Below are 17,998 nucleotides of genomic sequence, written 5' to 3'. Positions count from 1 at the left end.
TAGTAAGATCCCTAAAATATCTTTTTTTTCCTCACAAATGCAGCCATCATCTTTTCTTTGCAGGTCCTGCTCCACTACAAAAGATCTGCAACAAATGCACAGAAATCAAGAATCAGAGAAGTGCTGCAATTGCACTGTTTAAAATTACAATAATTAAAATAAACTAAAACCTAATAATCATATAGATTGCTATTAATTTCTGTAGCAACATGACATCATGACTTTGCGTAAAAATACACGCCACTTTCAAGTCAAGTGGCGTGTTATCTATACGCATTTTGAGCTATCCGCGTGTAGGCCTATGTCCACGCCGAAACGAACCGTCATCTTCCGCGTGTATGTCTACGACGTTAAATGTCAGAGTGATTCCGCGTGTACGTGTACGCCGTTAAATGTCCGAGCGAAACGGAGCAAAATGTATATCTACATCTGGGGAGCAATATTTTTTTCCTAGGATGGTAGGGGAAGACTCATAAATGGTATTAACCCCAGTGACGGGTAGGTTTAGGGACGGGGTTGGGGTAGGTCATATATATTTATATATACAGTAGTTTAACATTAAGTCTACGGCGTTGATAAACACGCTGAAAAGCGATTATGCGTGTTGATAGCACACCAAAAATGTAAATTAGTGATGTTACGTTCGTGAACAAATCGTTCTTTCTGAATGAATCATTTCGGTGAACGAATCGTTCTCATTCACGTAATCCATTGACTCATATTTCTCGTTCACTGTAATCCCTCCTTCCACAGCAGTGCGGCGCTATAAGCAGCGCATGCGCATCTCAGTGAACCAGTGTTTTCAACCTGTCAAAGAATGAACCTCGAGCCAATAGCCTTCGAGTATGAGATGTGACGGAGCATATGATTTGTTGGATGTAGTGAACGAATACGCCCTTCACTGACTGTGACCGAGTTGCTTTTGAGGCTGACTCTGAACCATGGGCATAGGTCTGAACGAGAGAGAGATCTTATCGTTTGTGAACGAGTTGAACGAACTGGTACATGTCGTTCATGAACGAAAATAACCAGTTGTTTGAACGATAATGACGGCGAACAGATAGAGCTAGGTTTGTGTAGTTAGCATGTTTGCATCAAAGAAACAAATTTACACTTTACCATTGTAATGAAAAGGTTAATAACGCAAGCTAATGGTTAAATATAACAAAGGCAAATTAACATTGTCATTTTTTTCTTGGTTTAAGCTGGGGGGGGGGGGGGGTGCACTTGACTGTTTCCTTGATTTAAATTTACACTTCTCGTTACCTGCTTTTCTTATATTTTGTTTGTGTGTTTTAGTCTTAGTTTTGTGGTATTTTGCACTTTGAACAATTTACTTGACTACTTGTGTTAATTTTGTATTATCAAAAATGAATTCATTACGTTTTATTCATGCCATATGCACTTCTCTAAAAACTAAAACAAACCAAAAAAATATGACAGTATTGGTTAGGTCTCATTTGCGTAACGCCAGCAAATAGCATTTCAGTTAGGGCTGTGAAGGGGTATGTATTTGGTTGGATCTACTGAACGAATGCCTATCACTGACTGAGATCACTCTGTTTTGAGTCTGAACGAGATAGAGAGATCTCGTTCGTGAACGAATTGAACTAACTGGTACTTTCATTCGTGAATGAGAGTAAGCCTACTGGGTAGATCGGTCATTTAGCATGTGATTCAATCTCATTCAAAGCACATATTTTTTACATTCATATTCAACATACAGAACATCAACGTTTAATATAATCCCAGATTTATGAATGTGTATGTCTGACTAAACAATTCAAATGTTAATTATGCAAGAAAAAACCTTGGTTTGGACCAGGGGTTAAAGTGGGCCGGAACGGTCCGGAACTGCGTTCCGGCACCTCAGATAAATAAATTAATTAATTAATTCAAATAAAATCATTCTCATCAAATTCAATGATTCTCATCATTCATCAAATCAAAAAGTAATATCACCCCCTGGCCCCGCCTTCACAAACACGCTTCCCGACTTTATGTTCTCAGTCAAGGTTCTCCTGTCTGATTTAAATGCATCTACACCTATGATCTAGACCGGTTCACGCATGCAGACAAAGTCATTCCTCCCTCCCCACTGAACGCCAGCGATTACTAATGCGTGAAATGCACTCACGGTGGTTTAGCGCGGTAAAGTTAGTTTTAGATTCGATATTCGCGGGCATTTGTTTTCCCTTTGTATTATATAATTGTTTTCATTTTGTATTATACTTTATTATTTATTATTATATTATATTTATACCTGAGAATGCTTTGACGCGTTTCCACAGCGCATGATGCCTCAAGGGAACGTCTGCCAATTCCACCAACTGCATTAAACGTAGACTATAATTTGTCTTATTTAAAATTATTTTTAACATTTAAAAACAGACGTTTTCAAATTCCAAAGCTTGTAGAAGGTTACTATTGGCAATACTGACTTAGGCTACAGCTTTCCTGGTAGCCTTGAGTAAATTAACTTGTCTAAGAAAATGATTCATAAAACATATAAATATCAGTTGAGCCTATGTTTACTTTCTTCACTGACAGAGACGAAAATGAAAAGACTATCAGTCAAAGTTCAGCTTTAGGGGAACAAATAGGGAAGGATAAGGAGACAGAGAAAAAGAAAGATGAAGATGAGGTGCGAGCAGGTATTGACAAATAATCTAATGACAAGGTTTTAAAGCTATTTCTTATAAAAAAAAAAAAAAAAATGGCCTTCAAAAGCCCTAAATTGCACATAGCCTAATTATGCCAGAGAAATCCAAATTTTCTCGGGGGAGCATGCCCCCGAACCCCCCTAACTACCTCACATTTGAGTCAGTTTTGGACGTCCCATTTTTATGTTTGAATATACTTTGTGAAAAATAAGGTTATGTGACATATTGAGGTGGTCAGCAATTTTAAAGTGGGATTTGGCAGGTGGAAGACCCCCAAAATTTTGTGTTGGTGCAACAGGGAAAAATGACTCACTGTGGGACAACATATTGAGTATTGTGGTAGGCTATAGCAATACTTTTTGGGACAAGAGTGTCACTGTGACACCAAGTATCACAATACTTATTTACTTTATATTTAAATGGTATTATTTTGGTCCATCTACATCTACACTGATATGATGACGATATATGTTAAAATTGCTGACCACCTCAATATGTCACATAACCTTATTTTTCACAAAGTATATTCAAACATAAAAATGGGACGTCCAAAACTGACTCAAATGTGAGGTAGTTAGGGGGGTTCGGGGGCATGCTCCCCCGAGAAAATTTGGATTTCTCTGGCATAATTAGGCTATGTGCAATTTAGGGCTTTTGAAGGCCATTTTTTTTTTTTTTTTTAATAAGAAATAGCTTTAAAACCTTGTCATTAGATTATTTGTCAATACCTGCTCGCACCTCATCTTCATCTTTCTTTTTCTCTGTCTCCTTATCCTTCCCTATTTGTTCCCCTAAAGCTGAACTTTGACTGATAGTCTTTTCATTTTCGTCTCTGTCAGTGAAGAAAGTAAACATAGGCTCAACTGATATTTATATGTTTTATAAATCATTTTCTTAGACAAGTTAATTTACTCAAGGCTACCAGGAAAGCTGTAGCCTAAGTCAGTATTGCCAATAGTAACCTTCTACAAGCTTTGGAATTTGAAAACGTCTGTTTTTAAATGTTAAAAATAATTTTAAATAAGACAAATTATAGTCTACGTTTAATGCAGTTGGTGGAATTGGCAGACGTTCCCTTGAGGCATCATGCGCTGTGGAAACGCATCAAAGCATTCTCAGGTATAAATATAATATAATAATAAATAATAAAGTATAATACAAAATGAAAACAATTATATAATACAAAGGGAAAACAAATGCCCGCGAATATCGAATCTAAAACTAACTTTACCGCGCTAAACCACCGTGAGTGCATTTCACGCATTAGCAATCGCTGGCGTTCAGTGGGGAGGGAGGAATGACTTTGTCTGCATGCGTGAACCGGTCTAGATCATAGGTGTAGATGCATTTAAATCAGACAGGAGAACCTTGACTGAGAACATAAAGTCGGGAAGCGTGTTTGTGAAGGCGGGGCCAGGGGGTGATATTACTTTTTGATTTGATGAATGATGAGAATCATTGAATTTGATGAGAATGATTTTATTTGAATTAATTTATTTATTTATTTATCTGAGGTGCCGGAACGCAGTTCCGGACCGTTCCGGCCCACTTTAACCCCTGTACATACGCCAATTCATGAGATCAGTCTGTCTGTAGTGTACTCATTTAAAGCCTTTGATGGCAGCATTCACAACATTCATCATATAAGATAACTTATGTTTACTTATTTGATAGATTTGTTTATTTACCTTACTTACAGCACATTTATCTAATGTAATCAGTGTTGACAACTGAATTTTTCCTACATAATTTCACACATACATCACTCAGATGTCCATTTCATTTTGTGATGTGCTCATCTGTAATACTTATAGAAGATTTTCCTGTCAGATGTAAATGAACATTTAAAATAGGTGTCTTCTAGATTTATATACTTTATGTAAATCCACGTTAGAGATGTATGTGTACTTACTGGAGCTCCCCTGTTAGCTATAATACATAATAAGATAAGTTTTTACAGCAAAATCACAACTATACTATACTCTCTAACGTCTTAACACCTTAAACGATTTAAAACAATAACACCTTAAAACAGTTCAAGAAACCATGTTTACTCACATTTGAAAACACCCGCGCTGTTGATCTCTGTGATGTTCGATTATGACGTTCCTCTCCTGTGGCCTCCTGGGATAGAAAAGTATCCATCGATGGGTACTTCAAAATGTGAGTGGAAGCAGTTGGTCATCCGGGATCTTCTCGCCTATACTCTTTATGAATACTGATGTTTCAGACATGATACTCCTTTCTGTTTTCTCCTACTATATAGTAGATAAGTAGGCATATTTAAAGGGATAGTTCACCCAAAAATGAAAACGCTGTCATCATTTACTCTTCCTCAAGTTGTTCCAAACCTGTACGACTTTCTTTCTTCTGCTGAACACAAAAGAAGATATTTTAAAGAAGGTTGGTAATTCAACAGTTGCTGGTCCCCATTGACTTCCATAGTTCGGTATTTTTTTTTCCTGCTATGAAAGTCAATGGGGTCCATCAGTCGTTTGGTTACCGACTTTCTTCAAAATATCTTCTTTTGTGTTCAGCAGAAGAAAGAAAGTCATACAGGTTTGGAACAACTCGAGGAAGAGTAAATGATGATGTTCACGAAACACATCCAACTTCGCCATTGGATCCAACTGCAGCACAGCCAATGAGTGAGCCAGTCACTCTCTGTGCTCGCTGTGCGGCTGCAATGCGTTTTACATAAAAGCTTCAATAATCTGAGGAAAGGAATTTCCCCACTGCGTAAAGGTATGCAATACGAAATGACCGTTCACGAAAGGGAGCCAAGGTGGTTAGTAACAGAGTACATTATCTTGGCAAAAAATTAAAAAAAAAAAAAAAAAATTATGCATCAGCCATAGGAGAGAAACAAGAAATGTATGTCCATGCCAACTGTGTGTGTTTCTCTGAAGCTGTAGGCCTACTACTTCAATTCCTTATCAGGTAGAAGAAGAAAAAAAACATGTTAGTTTATGTTAAAAATAGACGTATGCCTCATGCTTACGTGGCACAATCCACTATCCATATAAAGAATACAATCACAATCCACTTTCCATATAAAGCATGCTGTCCTTTAGTGTATAGATTCTTAGTCCATATATGCATCAGTGGAAAACATATGCTACATTACACACCCAAAATAATCTCTGCTCCCTGTGCCTGACATATGATACTAATGTCCATGTAGTTTTTAGCATGTGCAGCTCATAAACTGTCTCATGCACTTAAACTTCAAATAAACATCTGATTATGAATATTAATAAAGAATAATAATAATACTGAAATAATATTAAATAATGCAATTTTAGTCTTCATTATAATTGGTTAGTGAGTGTTTCGCTCATAATCACTGGTTTTTAGATTTTGCTGTTTAAACATATTAAGTGGTTAATCTCAGACTATTATAAAATTAAGAGATTTAGCCTATATCTTGTATATCAAAAGTGGTGATGGGTCAGTATGCTGACACCAGATCACTTGCAAACTGACACTTAAGCCTGGTTCACACAGCAGGATAATTAGGCCGATTTTAGGCCGATTTTACCCCGATTCACCCCTTCCGACAATCTTAAAGGGATACTCCACTTTTTTTGGGCAATAGGCTCATTTTACAACTCCCCCAGAGTTAAACAGTTGAGTTTTATCATTTTGGAATCCATTCAGCCGATCTCCGTGTCTGGGGGGTCCCACTTTTAGCATAGCTTAGCATAATGAATTGAACCGGACAAGACCATTAGCATCTCTCTCAAAAAAATTAACAAAGAGTTTCGATATTTTTCCTATTTAAAACTTGACTCTTCTGTAGTTACATCGTGTACTAAAACCGACGAAAATGAAAAGTTGCAATTTTCTAGGCTTATGGCTAGGAACTATACTCTTATCCCTGCGTAATAATCAAGAAACTTTGCTGCAGTACCATGAGTCCAGCAGGCATAATGATATGACGCAGCGCCTGATAGTATAGTTCCTTGCCATATCAGCCTAGAAAATTTTCATTTTCCGTCGGTTTTAGTACACGATTTAACTACAGAAGAGTCAAGTTTTAAATAGGAAAAATTTCGAAACTCTTTGTATATTTTTTGAGAGAGATGCTAATGTTATTGTCCGATTCAATGATCTATGCTAATCTATGCTAAAAGTAGTAACGCCAGACCTGGAGATCGGCTAAATGGATTCCAAAATGATAAACACTTACAAATAAGTCAGATAGAATAAATGCATATTTGGCGTGCTGTCCGAGGAGAGGGCGGGCTCGGTATTCGGAATTTTAAAAGAGGAACAGAGAACCGTGTTCAAGGCATTTGTCGATCGGAAACACGAATGAAAACGTACGCCATTGCTCTGATTGGTTGTAGGTCTATCCAATTGAGTGCAGAGGCATTTTTCTTCCTGATTCGGTTGAAACATGCCCCATAATCACAGCCCAATGGAGCAGTATCAGACTCACATTCTGACTAGAATCTGACTTTGACAACGTCAGGCTAGCGTGTAGCCAATCAGAAAGTGAGGTGACGAGGCGGCGAGGAAGCTACGGGAAACAAAATCAAAACAGCCGGTGGACGTTTTTTTCGGTTTAAAACAAACTACAAACTATAGCCACTGCATCCTCTTCATCCGCAATGATTGTTTACTCTGAAGTCATGTTTGATCTCGAGGGATTTTGCGAGATTTCCCGTCTGACCTGGGAATGCTCTGGAGTCAAATCGATTTGTGTGTGATGTGTTGATTTTGCCGTGTGGCTGCGCACCACACACTGTACGACCAAAACTGTTAGACCTATGATTTTTTATCCCCGTGTGTGGGATCTCTCATGTTTGGAAATCGGCCGACAATTTTAAAATCGTCCCATGTGAACCAGGCTTAGATCATTTCATTGAAGACATCAGTATAAAAAATGAGAAAACAGAAATTAGCCTACATCATTGAATGATTTTTAAAAAAAAACTGTTAAAGCAACACTTAGGATTTTTTCCTATTTGGTCACCCTACAGGATGGAAGCGGATTTGTCCATTAGCGCTGTCGTAAATAATTTCGCTGCCCGCAGCCTACTGTCGCAAGCACACTCGCTGTTTATCTAGCACGGGCTTTGTAATGAACTATGTCCACTGACAAGGTAGAGTATCATATGTTGCATGATTTCATGAAAGTATGATGTATTGCGACATCAGAAACGAAGGAAAGCTAAATGACTATTGTAACGCTTGACGTAAAGCAAGTCAAATTTGTAGTTTTCTTATGTCTTGAAGACTCAAATTTCATCATTTACTGTTGTTTTTAGTATTATTATTATTATTACTTTTTATTAATATCCATAATTAGTAGTGTTATGCATTTGTTTTATACTTTTTATATACATTCATTATCATTTGTACAATGTATTTTGTAAAGATATGAGGAGAGAGACTTTGGGGGACTTTGAATGTGTGCTAGACTGAAATGTATGCAGTGTAAGCATAGCATAAGGGGATAAACATTCCTATGTTAATGGTAAACCATATGTTCCTCTGCTGAATGTGTGGGTTGCTATAGTGATGTAGTTTTTTCCTGGTCACCATAAGAACTGAGCCCTTTGTCCGAAAGGCAGAGAAAATGATGAGAAATTAGGACTTTTGTATTGGTCCACTGCCTCTTCTCCCCTAGGCTGTCTTATATAATTTAAATAAATAAGAGATCTCTTGGCAAAATCACTGGTGTCTGTTTCCATGAAATCAAACAACAGGGGAAAGCAAGATTTTTAAATCAACAGTCTCATTTGAACTACAGAAACGTGACTCGGTTTGGCAAACTTGCACGGTGTGGTTTATCAGATATAGGGCTGCAAAGCGAATCCAGAAGTGCCTTTCACCCTGTTATGACTTGATGAAAAACTGATACGATTTTGGAAACATTATTTTGAGGTAAAAAATGTTTATTAGTGTTGCTTTAATAGTCACACTCGTGAAAGAAATCGTACAGCAACATCAGCAGAGATCTGAATTTAGGCTATTCTAAGTGTTTGGTAGAAACAGATAATGAGTCAGGATAGTGAACGAGTATAAAACTGCCAACTTATTAGTATTACTCAATAACAGAGATGACTAAAACATCAATTATGCATAAAAAAAATACAAATGGCACCAATCTCTACAGTACAATAGCCCTGCTGTAAGAAAACACACAGCTAAAACCATCCTAAATTGGTTGGACTTCTGGCTGGTTTAGGGGGGTTGAACACTTTTTTTTATGTTAGGCTGGCTTAGCTGGTCAAGCAATGATCATAAAACCCTTTTGCTTAAAAAAAAAGTCAGGGCATAGTTTTAAGTTTCCAGTGTCAAGTAGGCTACCCGTGGTGAATTTACTGGCTCAATAAAGTATTCAAAATACAAATTTTAACGACGTAAATTAAACGTCAAAAGAGAAATAATGAAATAAAATCACTGCAGCACTGCTTGAGATCGATTCCCAATTCCTGTTTGGACTAATATTATCAATCCAAATATCGAAATAATAAAATCACAAAAATAACTCAGTTCTTCTTGCAGAGTAGTTTCTCACAATGCTGCTCATGCCTGCTGCGCTAACTGTTTAGTCAGCAGACGCCAGAAAAGACACATGATGGCACAATGCTAAAAGAAAACTACAGAAATTACCTCGAAAAATGTTACTTAAACTTTGATTGTAAAGGCTAAATAGGCTACGAGGTACAGTGAGTGAACAGCTCAACTTACCTCAGTCTGAACGCTGAGTGAGTGAGTGACCATGCGTCTAAACCAATGTCCATATCCATCTTAAACTGTATGCGAGATTAAATAATAAGTGTGTCCCAAAGCATAGGACCTATAGGCGTAGAGTGTGCCAGAAGTCCCCGTCTACTGGTCTACTATTTCCGAAGTGTGGATCCGTGCACATACCATTCTAAAGGCTGCAGTGCTTTGGAGGAGGGACTACAAACACGAGTAAAAAGTGTTTAGATAAACTACAAAACAAGGCGAATATGCTCGCGACGCGGTGCGCGTGACAATGACAACGTTGTGAGGACGCGTCGTGGTAAACAAAGTTCCATTTTTTAGAATCTTGGCTAACGTTCCAGAGACGTTGTGGGCGCGTCCTCAAAACATCACTTTATCCATGGAGAACGTTGTAGAGACGTGGTCCACTGGTCACCACCTAATAACTTAATAAAATCTTTGATGAATTAACCCTTTCATGCATGAATTATGATAACCTCAATCAGGATTTTTTTTTTTCATATGTGTTTTTATTGCTCTTAGGGCATGAAAAACAAGAATTGATTTTTATTTTATTTTTTTACAAATTTTTCAAAGAGATCTTCAGATGTCCACTTGAGTGGACAACATGTGGTTATGGTTTAAACTTAAGATATTAAATATAAGACAATAATCAAACAGATAAAGTAAGTGAATTTAACAAACTAATCAATACAATTATATCAAATCATGAGAAAACTATATATTAAAAAAAAAAGCAAAATATTGCAAAGGCTTCATACAACTTCATACAAATTACACTTCGCGTATCTTTGATATCATATCAGAACATGAGGACGTGATTCCATCAGAATTTTCTACAGTCTGTCAAAGTACAACTGTGGAAACCACTCAGATGCTCCCTCCAGTGCACCAGAGTATGGAGATTTACCCTTATTAGCTGATAATTCTGATTATGTTCAAGATGGACATGCACATTTCTATCATAGTCCTCCTCTGAAAAAACCTAGCAGACGTTTTTTTTTCAATCTCATCTGAAATGATCAGTGTTGGGGGTAACGCATTACAAGTAACATGCATAACGCATTCAGATTACTTTTTTGATGTTACAAGTAACATGCATTACCTAATCAGGTTTGTGATGTTATGAGTAAAGAAACGCATTACAATAACGCACATTACATAATCAGATTAATTTTTGATGTTATGAGTAAGGAAACGCATTACAATAACATGCATTACGTAATCAGATTTGATCTAACAAGTAAGTAATGCATTGCAAGTGTCATACATTATGTAATCACATGACGTCAAAGAAAACTACATTCTAATAATACAAGTACATTTATTTACAGTAAAACTGCAGATTAAGTTTTTAAGTTTTAAATTTCAAAACCAATATTCACATTATAATTATGAATTGTAGCTGAAATATAGCAATTGATGCATGACGTCCACTACAGTGGACATGTGATTAATCAGAGTTTTCTCTCAATCTAAAATCAAAACGTGGAAAATTTTACTGTGATATGACTCATTAGATATTGCTTGATGCTGCAATATTTTTTTTACCAACAAGAGTCTCCTATAGAAGGAATGGATGGATATTCCGGAGCAACTTGGCATGTCTGACTGACCCTTGGCCATCTTGGTTTGGAGGGGGAAAAAATCTAAACACAAAGGCTTGCCACTTGGTTGCAATTTATAGGATGATGCACCAGGGTCCAATGAAGAGGCTGATGTGCAACTTTGCCATAAAAACCCATGCAAATTCAAGAAAATGCTTTTTTAATAGCTGTCTTCTGTAGTGACCACACTGTAAAAAATCCAACGTACGTTTTGAATGACAAATTCAGTTTTTAAAGTTTATTAAACTATTTAACATGAAAATATTTGAGAAAAGTTGAGAACTCAAACACGTAAGTTGAGAAAACTAAAAAATGTCCTGCAGCTGGTTGCCTTAAACTTTTAAGGTTTCTCAACTTTTTTTTTTTTTTTACAGTGCACTATGCGTGAAATGGTTAAGTAAATTTTCCATATAATATTCAAATGGCATATTATCACTAGGATAATATTTGTAATGCATTCATTTATATAATTGCAAACTTGGCCTGCCAGAACTGACCATTTATATTGCAATTTATATGCTTGAACACATTAACTACTCTATATGTTTTTACCTGATCTCGGATCAGTTTTATAAGTTTGGACATTTTATTAACTAATTTGTATAGCCTAATACAAATGGAGAGTAGTAGATTTGTCTCTAATTAGCCTGATTAAGAAAAAATAATAATCACAAAACACGGTACAAATTAATAAAACATGAATTATACAAAACCATCATATACTTCATTCTGAAGGGTTGGTATTTGATGGTTTTTAGATTGCATTTAGTAGATGAGACATTCAAATAAACATTTGTAATTGGTTTCTAAAAGGTGTTTTATGCATGTTTGGACTGAGTTTTCACTGCATGTAGGCGACACTAGAACTGTAGATCAATTTTTTTTTTTTTTATCTTCCGTATGGATGTAATGAAATATACCACAATTAAAGTAACCCAATGAAAAAAAAAAAGCATAAAAAATAGGAATATACAAATTCAGAAATAAATGTACACATTTAACACTTTTTACATTGTTTATCAGACTATAACAAAGTGATGTTAGTCAATTTACGGTGTTGGTGAAGTTTGTCTCAGCTGTTGACACCAATGAAATGAGCTTTAAATGTGATCAAATATGAACATCGGCACAATGAATGAGGTGAAAACAGAAACTATTCACTGAAAAACCCAACAAGTTAACTCAACTCAAACCGATTGAAGAAACTGATTGCGGCAAACCATTTAAGTTTAAAAATAAATATATGAGTATTGTGAACTTATATATATTGAGTCATCAATATATTTAAGTTCATAATACTCATATGTAACATATTTCATGGTATTGTGTCATGCAAGGTAATTGCAAAATCTATAGAAATGTGCGAGTTGGCCAGCGGGGGACAGTTGGGACACACGTGTATCAACCACAGACTGTAAAAAACTGTACCCCCGATAAAGTTCTATTAGATCACACACTGTTTAGTTGTTCAGTTAAACGTGTAATTAGCCAGCATAGGACGCAAATGAAAATAAAATTTGATATTTGTGATATTTAAACTGTGCATTATAAATAAATATTGTTTCATATCTTGTTCCTGCTTTATGAATTTTAACCAGTGCTAATTTAAATAAAAATTAATTCTGACCATGAATTTATAGCACATTTCATATGACAATTCAAAGTGCTTTATGTACATAGAGAGGAAATAATCACTAAATAAAACAGGGAAACTCAAACAGTTACATACACAAGCTACATAGAAAAAGGTATTATAATAATCACACTTTAGCATAGAGATTTGCATAGAAAACACAAAATAAAAGCAGGGGGAATTAAAGCAGTTTATAAAAGGAAACAACAGAGCTAAATGATACAGTTATAAAATGAATTTGAGTAAAATGAATTAAAATACTAAAAATATGATACATAGAATAAACTCATCTGGCAAAACACCGGTGTATCTTATTTTGACACTGAGATTTCCACATGGCGTAAAGGCCTCATTATACTTCTGCGTCGGACCTACGCCGGAGCCTATACGCCGTAGGCAACGTGTTGGTTTTAATTTATACTTCTGTGTCGTTGTCCGCGTTGACGCGTACCTAGGGAGCGTGTGAAACCCCGAGGGAGGGGTTCTGGCAGACCAATCACAGCGCTTGTGTCCGCGTAGAATTGACGCGTTGTTACATTTTTGGAGAGGTGCACGTCAGGGTACGCCGTAGGGTACGCGCGCTACACACAGCCTACGACGTAGCTACGGCGGCAGTTCGACGCAGAAGCATAAAACAGGCTTAAGTATTCTTCTGTGGATTTTCAGTATAGTACCGTGGATTATCTGAGCCCACCAGATTAGTAATCTGTACCAATCCAGACTAGTAATCTGTACTAGTCATCACAGTGTTCTCTTGATAATCCATACCAGACTAGTAATCTATACTAGTCACCAAAGTGTTCCCTTGACCGTCATGAGTCAATCCCTCTCAAACTCCACCACAGGATTTAGTGCAAAACATCGGTTCAACATATCAATCAGTGCCATTTGAGTTCAGTTTAGAATCAAACGGAGAATGCAGAAATAAAATACAGTTTAATCAGTCGTCTGAACAGTGGCACGGTGCTCATTCAGTAAATGCACAGCTAAACAGATGTGTATTGATTCTGGATTTGAATGTGACTACTGGGAGGAGCGCATCAGAGGCCTCATGTACAAAGACTTGTGTTGAATTCATACTAAAACATTGTGTACGGACAAAGCTTTAAATGAGCGTACGCACAAAAAAACAGATGTATGAATCTCTGCGTACGAAGGACCCCACGCATATTCTCTTTGTACATCCCAATTAACGTAAAATTGAGCGCACATACACGAGCACAACGCCCCACCCAGTCTCCTCCCTTAATTAAATCAATTTAAATATGGTAATGACTCCACTTTGGCAAAAGAAAGCAGTAAGAAAATGGCTAAAGCAAGCGGCAAAAAACGAAACTTTACAGAGAGCGAATTGGAGGTGCTACTATCGGAGATAGAAATGAGAAAAAATATGTCCTCCGGAATTAATAACAAAAGGAAAAAATATGAGTGGGAGTGTTTGGCTGATGCCGTCAATGCGGTGGGATATGAAAGTCGCACTGTAAATGACCTTAAAAAGAAATGGTCTGATATAAAGGTGGACGTTAAACGGAGAACTGTTGCGCACCGACAAAGTGTGGGCAGAACAGGCAGTGGTAAAGGGGTTGATGAACTTACACACTTTGAGCAGAGAGTTGCCTCAAATATAGGTGACACTTTACTCTCTGGAGTAGTATCTGCTGCTGTGGGAGACTCGGATTTACTACAGGACTGCCACGAAGGTAACCGATTTCTCAATTGTTTTTACTTTGGTACACACAGCTTACCTATTTAGTTTTCAAATGCATGCAATGTAGCTGACCAAAACCCAAAAAGTACACCAGAGAATTTACGTATCCATTGCATTTATGGCAAATGTGTGTACCCATTAATAAGGAAATTTTAATTGTTAATTGTTGTTAACAATTAAAATGAATTAATTTAACCAACAATTGGGACCTCGACCAAGGAAAAAAAGCTTCTTGGGGGGTGTTTGGTTCGAGGTCATGGTGCAAAGTGTTATGAATGCTCCGAGACACGAAGATAGATCCAAACGCAGCTTTATTAAATAAGGGTAATCCAAACTCGTAATCCAGTAAACAGGCAGTGGTCAAGGCAGGCAGCAATAAAAAGAGTCCAATAAACAATCCAGATAGGGGCAGGCAGAACAGAGTCAGAAACCATAAACAGTCCAGGGACAAAAACAGAAAACAAACACGGGTATGGAAGTAAAATAATGTCAAATGTTTTTGAAACAAAAAGCCTGTTGAATTGCACTACTTGAAAAAAAATAGGCAATGCATTAACCATGCTTGCATTTTAATGCATTGTATATTTAGGGCTTGCATTTTTATGGGCTGAAATTCAACATGGTTGAATATTTAAACTGTGAATATTTCAATTAAAAACATTTCAAACACATTTTCATTATTAAAAATTCAATAATCCATATTCACCTTTCATATTTCACTTCCAAAATATTCAAACTGTTTAAAAATACAACCTATAATATTCAACAGGCAATTTTCGGTCCATTTTATTTCGCTTTGCAAATTCGCTTCCACAAATTCAGTGGTTCAAATTCGACAGTAAATTCAACATTGACGTCCAGGAACTGCAGGAAAAGCAATAGATTACCGAGCATAATCTCCATCTGCTGTTAGTCAACACCACCATCAGGGGGTGCAAGCGCGTGTTGTTGATGAAGACCAGCAAAAGTTTAGAACAAGCCATTCATTCATAAAATGAAAATGATTATCTGTGTCAGTATATTTGCGGAAAAGATGGTAAAGACACAAAAGCTGTGTTTATGTTTCATTCAATAACTTCATTGTTACTTTCCCTGTGTAGCCTACATGTTATCAGCTTTCTCTACCTACATGATAATCGGTTTCAATACCTCATACTCAAGGATTCCCCTTCCGTTGGGACAAAACGCTTAACATAGCTTATGGACTATACAGTGATATGAAAGACCAAACTCGCACCTTATTGGGGATGAAGGCTGTAGGCTACTATATAGGCTCGATGGACTAAGAACGTAACGCGCGCAAAATTTCATGCAGAGTGTTTCGTGATACTGGCATAAAATCAACACATGATCAATACTAACACTCTCTATCTCTCCCTCTCTCTCTCTATATATATATATGCCTACGTGTATTGCATTAGCTTAAACTGGGAAGAGTCATAGCACTTGCATATTGTTGTCCTCCTATTGTTAGTTTATCTGTAAATCGCTTTGGATAAAAGCGTCTACTAAATAAATGACTAAATGTAGCCTAATAAATGTAAAATTGGCTTGACATTGGACATTCGCACATTTAGGGACATTTAGAAACGTGTAAACCAAAGTCGTACACTTTAGAGACGGTCCCTAAATGTGCGAATGTCCAATGTCAAGCCAACTTTATGCCAGTCTATCACTGGGAAACGCTCAGCATTAAACTTTGCGCGTTATTCTGAGTCCATCTGCTTGCCTGTGAGTTTGGTCTTTTATATCACTGTAATTAGTCCATTAAGCTGCGTTAAGCGTTTATATGTCCAGAAGGGGCTAATATAGCCTAATAGCCTGCATGCAGCACATCGCCACAATATAAAGTTAAGGCAACTAAACAACCAAGAGAAATATATGTCAACCTCAAAAATGTAACATTGGATCTGTATATCCGCATCGGGGAATAACATTATAATCTTGTTCACGGTAGAGAAAGATGCATGTAGGCTACACAGGAAACGTAACCGTGAAGACACTGAATTTAACATAAAACCGCCGTCATAATAATCACAAATACACTTACATTGCTGTTAAATGAGTTTTATGAATGAATGGCTTGCTCTAACTGTTGCTGGTCTTCGTCAACAACACGCGCTGTTGCACCACCCGCTGGTGAGGTTGACTAACAGCAGATGGAGAGTATGCTCGGTAATCTATTGCTTTTCCTGCAGTTCCATTGAATTTACTGTCGAATTTGAACCACTGAATTTGTGGAAGCGAATTTGCAAAGCGAAATAAAATGGACCGAAAATTGCCTGTTGAATATTATAGGTTGTATTTTTAAACAGTTTGAATATTTTGGAAGTGAAATATGAAAGGTGAATATGGATTATTGAATTTTTAATAATGAAAATGTGTTTGAAATGTTTTTAATTGAAATATTCACAGCTTTAATATTCAACCATGTTGAATTAAAATGCAAGCCCTAAAAATACAATGCATTAAAATGCAAGCATGGTTAATGCAATGCCTATTTTTTTTTTCAAGTAGTGCAATTCAACAGGCTTTTTATTTCAAAAACATTTGACATTATTTTACTTCCATACACGGGAAAACCGCTCAGAAATGCAGACTAACAGTACAACAAGACTTCGCGATAAGTGAATGTAAAAACCAGGTATTTATGGTGTGAGTGAAACAAGGTGATGAGAAACAGGTGAAAGAGATGAGTGCTGATGAGTCCGGACAGTGCTTTATGGGAAATGTAGTGTTTGAAGGAGTGATCAAAGTCTAGTGTGGAGTGGCCTCTGGTGGCTCTCGAAGGCACTCCAGCTGGTGACCGTTACACAAAGAACCCTAGGTTGATTTTACTCCGAACCATCCCTTTAAATTACATCTGCGTTTTCAGTCTGGAGTTTTTAAGAGTGGATTTTCATGTGTCTTTTAAGGTTTCTTTTTCGTGTGTAACTCTTCCCGCACTGATCACATGTGTACGGCTTCTCTCCCGTGTGGATTTTCATGTGTCTGTTAAGGGATCCTTTCTGTCTAAAACTCTTCCCACATTGATCACATTTGTACGGCTTCTCTCCAGTGTGGATGCTCTTATGTTTTTTCAGAGATCCTGACTCACTGAATCTCTTGTCACAGTGTGAACACTTGTAAGGTTTTTCTCCAGTGTGAATTCTTTGGTGCACTGTCAATGCATTAGCTGTAACAAAGGTCTTCCCACAATCAAAGCACATGTGATTCTTCACACCACTGTGTCTTTTATGGTGTACTTTTAAAACACTAAGCTCTGAAAAACTCTTTCCACACAAAGAACACACGTGAGGCTTCTCCTTTGAATGAACGTTCAGGTGCCTCTTTAAGGAATCTGCCCGTTTTTATCGCATTGATCACAGTTAAATGGTGTTTCTCCAGAATGAGAACGCAGATGTAATTTAAGTGATTTTGCATGTTTGAAACTCTTACTGCACTGATCACATGTGTACGGCTTCTCTCCAGTGTGGATTTTCATGTGTCTCTTAAGATTTACTTTTTGTGTGAAACCCTGCCCGCACTGATCACATGTGTGTGGCTTCACTCCAGTGTGGATCGTCATGTGTTCGTTAAAGTGACTTTTCTGTGCAAAACTCTTCCCACATTGATCACATGTGTGTGGCTTCTCTCCAGTGTGGAATTTCATGTGATTAAT

At 37.0% G+C, this 17,998-nt stretch overlaps 1 protein-coding gene and 1 long non-coding RNA gene across 3 annotated transcripts in view; both read right to left on the bottom strand.

Annotated features, from left to right (window-relative positions):
• Nucleotides 1–9,735, bottom strand: part of LOC309475678 (uncharacterized protein) — a 33,311-nt gene extending 23,576 nt beyond the window's left edge. Inside the window, exons 1-3 of one of the 2 annotated variants that reach the window (XM_082138602.1) lie at nucleotides 9,369–9,735; nucleotides 4,722–4,787; nucleotides 36–85 (exon numbers count right to left, since the gene is read on the bottom strand). The gene's annotated coding sequence lies outside the window, so the exon portion shown is untranslated. The remainder of the gene's footprint in view (nucleotides 1–35; nucleotides 86–4,721; nucleotides 4,788–9,368) is intronic. The other variant, XR_014197752.1, reaches the window with a different exon arrangement.
• The window catches only part of LOC309475731, an 82,420-nt gene that overhangs the window by 57,942 nt on the left and 6,480 nt on the right, over nucleotides 1–17,998 (bottom strand). The window lies entirely within an intron of this gene.

This window comes from Leuciscus leuciscus, assembly GCF_965113295.1.
Source record: "Leuciscus leuciscus genome assembly, chromosome: 15".
NCBI lineage: Eukaryota > Metazoa > Chordata > Actinopteri > Cypriniformes > Leuciscidae > Leuciscus > Leuciscus leuciscus.
This window is presented reverse-complemented; position numbering and strand designations above follow the sequence as displayed.